Raw genomic sequence first — 5,687 nt, forward strand, 5'->3', positions numbered from 1 at the left:
CGCTTATAATCAGGCACAATTCTGGTCGTGACCTCAATTTCACCTTCCAGTGTGAAGAACACCGGGAGATGATCCGAAGAGACTAAATGTCTCTTAAGTTTGCTTGGGACAAGAGACTCATTGGATAACTTTGCGTTGCAAATCAAACAAAACGGAATGTCACCAGACTCTTGTCTTATAAAACCGAATTCAATGTAACTTTCCTGATACTTTCGCTTAGTAGCTCGTCTTTGATTTGCTTTGGTTTTTTTCAAGTTGCCAACTGTTAAATATTTATCCATGGCTTAATTCTGAAATTAAAATTATAATTATATGAGGGCTATGAAACTTAATGGATTTCTTACTTACTTAATTCACTGATTTCAAATAGAATGCAAAAATTCAGTGAAGGAAATGAAACGAGATAGCCGGCTCTCGGCTTTAGATCTTTTAAAAGCTGATTAATGTTTACACAAGCCGACAGTATTGATCTGGTTTAGGGAATCCATATACCTGGCCAAATTCATTACCCGGTTCTACGGGTATTTTTCGCAGTGCTATGCGGCGTGCCGCATATGCGGCGTGCCGCATAGAGCGATTATACTATCATTTTCTTTATCATAAAGATTACTACTAGAAAAGATAACACTGGAAAACTCATAACCACTTGAGTTATCCAATTTTTCATAAACTTGGACCAAGAAAACATGTCCAAATCTATAGTGCTGTTATCACTTTCTGCTCTTAGATGGCTCTCATGTAAAAAGGATAATGTGCTATTGCTTATTACCTTTACATTTGTAATGAAAAGTTCTTTCACACATAAGTCCAAAGAATTGACCTGGAAGAATTTTGGTCTTCCATTGCATGGGATTGAAATTTCTCTGCCTAAACAGACTATGTACTTCGTCCAGATGATGTTTGGCCTACTAAACTCAGTTGCCAAGCTTAGAATTATGCCTTTTTCAGAATATTCTTGACTTATAATTTCTGTGATAATCCCTCCACACAATCCAGAAGATTTAAATATTTTCACATCTTTACTGCAAGATATGCTAAGAATGGTGTCTTCATTAGATGGAATAATCAACCCAGAGCTAGAAATAAATTCACTTCCAAACTGGATATCATTTTTGATCTCTTTACATGTCTTCACAATTTCCTGGAAGGCTGATTCTAGGACAGTACAAGAGGACCCCACTTCTTTTACTGAAGTGCATGATAAGAAATATGGGCTCATTGCCAATTTTTTAGATTTAGAAATCTGAATGTCTCCCAGCAATCCACTCCTAGGATCATGGACATTGGTCTGCATATCACATAGATAATAAGTTCCATTTTTGAACTTTATCACTGTCTCTTCTAAAAGATGTGGTCTTTCTTTCATGTGGTATTCATTAATTTTACAATCTCTTTCACCTAATACTTCCAATTCTATTTTTTCATAAGAGTTTGACATTTTATACACTTCTGCAATGTCTCTCTCATCCACCATAATGTCTACAAACCATTTGATGCATCCCACTGAAAAGTCACACCTCATCTTCTTCAGTAACAATTATCATAGGACCATAAATCTTGAAAGAACCATTAAGACTGCAATTCAGGATTATGTCTGCGTAAATAGTCTTGATTTTTATTATGTCACTACAATTGACAAATGTGATTCCTACAACATCAGTGGACAAAGATCTTTCTTCAGCTGCTTGAGTTGACTTTGGTTCTCCTCTGGTCAGAGACACAATAGCACTAGTGCTCAGAACAATGCTACTCAGTGCATTTTGTTGCCTAGGCTCAATCAACTTCATGAACATTGATAATGCCACTAATTCTGTTATGGTGTCAAGTCTTCCTATATTCCTCATACTCCACATTTCTTCCATTTTAAATTGTCCATCCTCCTGTAATTTGTGACTGTCAAGCTGGTTTACTATTAAGCTGGTGTGTCTTATAGTTGGACAATCTCCAGTTTCACACTCAGGAGCTTCATTCATCTTCTGATCTTCTAAGAGGTCCTCTGATTTCTCAAGTATAAGAAGGGGATCCTTAATGGATGTGATGGAGTGTTGATAATCAAGAACGGGCTTTAGGTCTTCAATAGATCTGTATTCAAGCAGTTCTAAATCTTCTCTTACGGCCACACTTCTTTGATTAAATGGTAAGTACAACTCTTCATCCATGTATTTAACGCAAGGAGAAAATAAACTTGTGGCAACACAACAGAAATAAAATGCTAATGGATACATTTTCAGACAGCTGTTGTTATCATGGGTCAATCTAGTATTGCGCCTCACTATTGTGATGTCTTAAGAAAGTTTTTTTCTAATGAGAACCAATTACAATTAGCTTACACTAAGAAAAGAATAAACCAATTAACTAATACATATGCATTATTAATATGTCTTAAAAATAGGTATATAAAATAAAACACTCCTAATTTGAAATTAACTCCTATAGTAACTCTTATAAGTAAATTTAAAACTACTTAAATGATATATATATATATATACGATATATATATATATATATATATATATATATATATATATATATATATATATATACGAATTTAGTGCTGTTTTTACCTCATCTGTTGTATAATTTTTTTTTCTATTTAAATAATTTTGTAGAGATAAAAACAAGTGAAAATCAGAAGAAGCTAAGTCAGGAGAATAAGGTGGATCCTTTAAAACATCCCAATTGAGCTCCTTTAATTTATGCTGTGTCATCATTGCAGAATGAGGTCGCGCATTGTCGTGATGAAAGACGACACCCTTGCGATTGCTAAGTTCAGGTCGTTTTCTTACGAGTACCGAGTTTAATTTTTGCAGCTGTTCACAATAAAGATTTGGAGCTAATGATGTACCAGCTTCATTCCTATCAGTGTTTATATTATACTTCTCACTGAACCAACTTTAAACTGTCCAGGCTTCTTCTGTAGACTTGTTCTGGATTTTGGACCAGTCATTACCCCTGATAGCAAAGACACAGATTAAGAATGAAATGTCCTCAAAAAATTTCTCCTTATTGCTCATAGTGACAGTCTTTTCTACTCCATTCACAACTGTTTTAATGGACACTGTCTCTTTGGTCTTTGTCTCCATGTATCTAACAAAGTGAGCTCTCATTTCGTTTAAGAGTTTCTTTGCATCAAACCCCTGGTAAGAAAGAAGTTCTCTCCATGCTTCCACATTGCTTGCTGGAGTGGTAACTATGCATTCTTGTTCCTCTTCATCTAACCATGATGCTATATCAGCATCAGTGTTGTACCATGCAAACACAGCATTCCATATTTCCTTTAGCTTAGCTGTTTCTGACATTGTTATGGTTACTCTGTTTCCTCCTGGTAAAGTTAAGCTTCTGTTTCCGATTGTACTTGATTCTCCTACTTCTTTGTCCTTTTCTTCTAAGGACTTCTTTACTTTCTTTTCAATTGCAGGAAGCACTCTTCTGCACTTGACACAACGTTTGTCTAATCCAAATCTATAGGTCTCACCACACTTTATACACTGTCTATAATTGAATTTAGTCTCACGGGGTATGTTTAAATTCCAGTTACAATTGAGGCACCTTCTATCTACACCCTTTATATACTCTGCACCACAATTTGGACACTGCCTATAATCTAAAATATTAAATGACTAAGATAAGTCAGGAGAATAAGGTGGATCCTTTAAAACATCCCAATTGAGCTCCTTTAATTTATGCTGTGTCATCATTGCAGAATGAGGCCGTGCATTGTCGTGATGAAAGACGACACCCTTGCGATTGCTAAGTTCAGGTCGTTTTCTTACGAGTACCGAGTTTAATTTTTGCAGCTGTTCACAATATCTATCAGCATTAATTGTTTGGTTAGGTTGCAATAACTTGTAATAAGTAATACCTTTCATATCCCACCAAACACAAGCATTATTTTTTTAATGATGCTCTGCCTTTGGAGTGGTTATTGGGACTTGTCCTGGCTTGACCCAGTGTCGCTTCCTACTTTTATTGTTATAGACAACCAATTTTTCATCCCCAGTCACTATTCGAAGCAAAAAAGTTCATGCTTTTGTCTCGCACACAAAGAAACACATGTGGCAACTCGGTCCAGCAGGTTTGCGGGTGACAAGTTGTGCGGGACCCAAACGTTGTACTTGGAAACCATTCCACCGTGATTCTGATGCCTCACCACCGTAGATTGAATTATACCCATCTTCATTGTGATGTCCCTGGTATTTTGACGGAGATCAGTTTCAAGTATGTCATTCAGAATATCATTATCGGTGGTTGAAGGGCGCCCCACACTTTCTTCATCAGCTGTTGATAAATTCCCAGATCTGAATTTAGCAAACCATCGTTGACTGTTTCGAACATCGATAGCACCTCTGCGGTACACATCACATATGTTTTTAGTTGCCAATGGCGCATTATGGCCTTTAAAAAAAATAAAAGTAAAAAATGTCGAATATGGACTTTTTTCTATGACATTTTAAAAAATCACAAGGGCTCTGTAGGACTCGACCGCTGACGATAGACTAAAAAAATGTTAGAAGAAACCCTCCTTTATATAATACAAATACAACATTGAGCACAGATATTAAAACAGTTGGTTAAAAAAAATATATGATAGTCGATGTAAAAATACGACGTTACTTATGCATCAACCTAATATATATATATATTTGATAGCCCTATATCAGTTGGTCCACAAAGAACTTTTCCAACATTAATGTGGAAATATTGAGCGATCCTTATCGGAACGCAAGCAGCCATCCTCGGAACAGTGACAAGATTTGGAGCTAATGATGTACCAGCTTCATTCCTATCAGTGTTTATATTATACTTCTCTCTGAACCAACTTAAAACTGTCCAGGCTTCTTCTGTAGACTTGTTCTGGATTTTGGACCACTCATTACCCCTGATAGCAAAGACACAGATCACTTCTTCACAAATCGTGCATAAGCAAGTAATAGAGATTCATTATCATGCAGAGTACTCTCATCCAATTGTAATGAAAATTCGTTGGACTGTAGTTCATAACATACTTGCATTTCGATATCGCTTGCCATCTCATCAATTCTTCTGGAAATTGTATCATTGCTCAATGGGATCGAAGAAAGAATCTCTTGCTGGTTTTGCCCGATCATATTATTAATGAATACCCGTATAGCTGGTAATATTAATTTTTCTCCGTAGATATGTGGTGCACCACATTTTGCAATAATTTGTGCTACTTCATAAGATACCATTAGTCCTTTTTCATTCTGACTTGATTTCTTCTTAAAAACATCGCTGAGAGTATTACGACTTTCAAATGTTTTTTTAAGTTCTTGAAAGTATAATATGTCTTTATTATTCTTGTCGGAATGTTTCTTTAAAAAATGTTCATTTAACCGCGATGGCTTCATGGCCTCGCTAGAAAATACGTGTTGACAGAGTAGACACATTGGCAATTGTTGATTTGTAGGAGACGGAACAAAACCAAATTTTAAATAGTCAATAGAATATTGTCTACACTTTTTCTGTTTGGCTGACATCTTGAAATAAGGGCCAATTTATGAAGAAATAATTTCAACACAGAAGAACTCAGATATACTAACGCTGAGAAAATACACAACCGCCCAACAGACTGACAAGAGATGACTAATGCGCATTACACAATAAAATCGCTTTGTGCTCATGCGCACAACGACACAACGCACACTTGTTGTTTCTTTCATATGACG

At 35.9% G+C, this 5,687-nt stretch overlaps 1 long non-coding RNA gene across 1 annotated transcript; it reads right to left on the bottom strand.

The window, feature by feature from the left end:
* Nucleotides 1–1,041: 1,041 nt before the first annotated feature.
* LOC148231613 (uncharacterized) lies at nucleotides 1,042–5,091 on the bottom strand. The gene is made up of 3 exons (XR_015810576.1): nucleotides 3,740–5,091; nucleotides 2,545–2,753; nucleotides 1,042–2,460 (listed from the first exon to the last, which is right to left on the bottom strand). It is a non-coding gene; the product is annotated as an uncharacterized LOC148231613 (long non-coding RNA).
* Between the last annotated feature and the right edge of the window lie 596 nt (nucleotides 5,092–5,687).

This window comes from Plectrocnemia conspersa, unplaced genomic scaffold (assembly GCF_051122295.1).
Source record: "Plectrocnemia conspersa isolate PC_06_02 unplaced genomic scaffold, ASM5112229v1 ptg000009l, whole genome shotgun sequence".
In the NCBI taxonomy this organism is placed as follows: Eukaryota; Metazoa; Arthropoda; class Insecta; order Trichoptera; family Polycentropodidae; genus Plectrocnemia; species Plectrocnemia conspersa.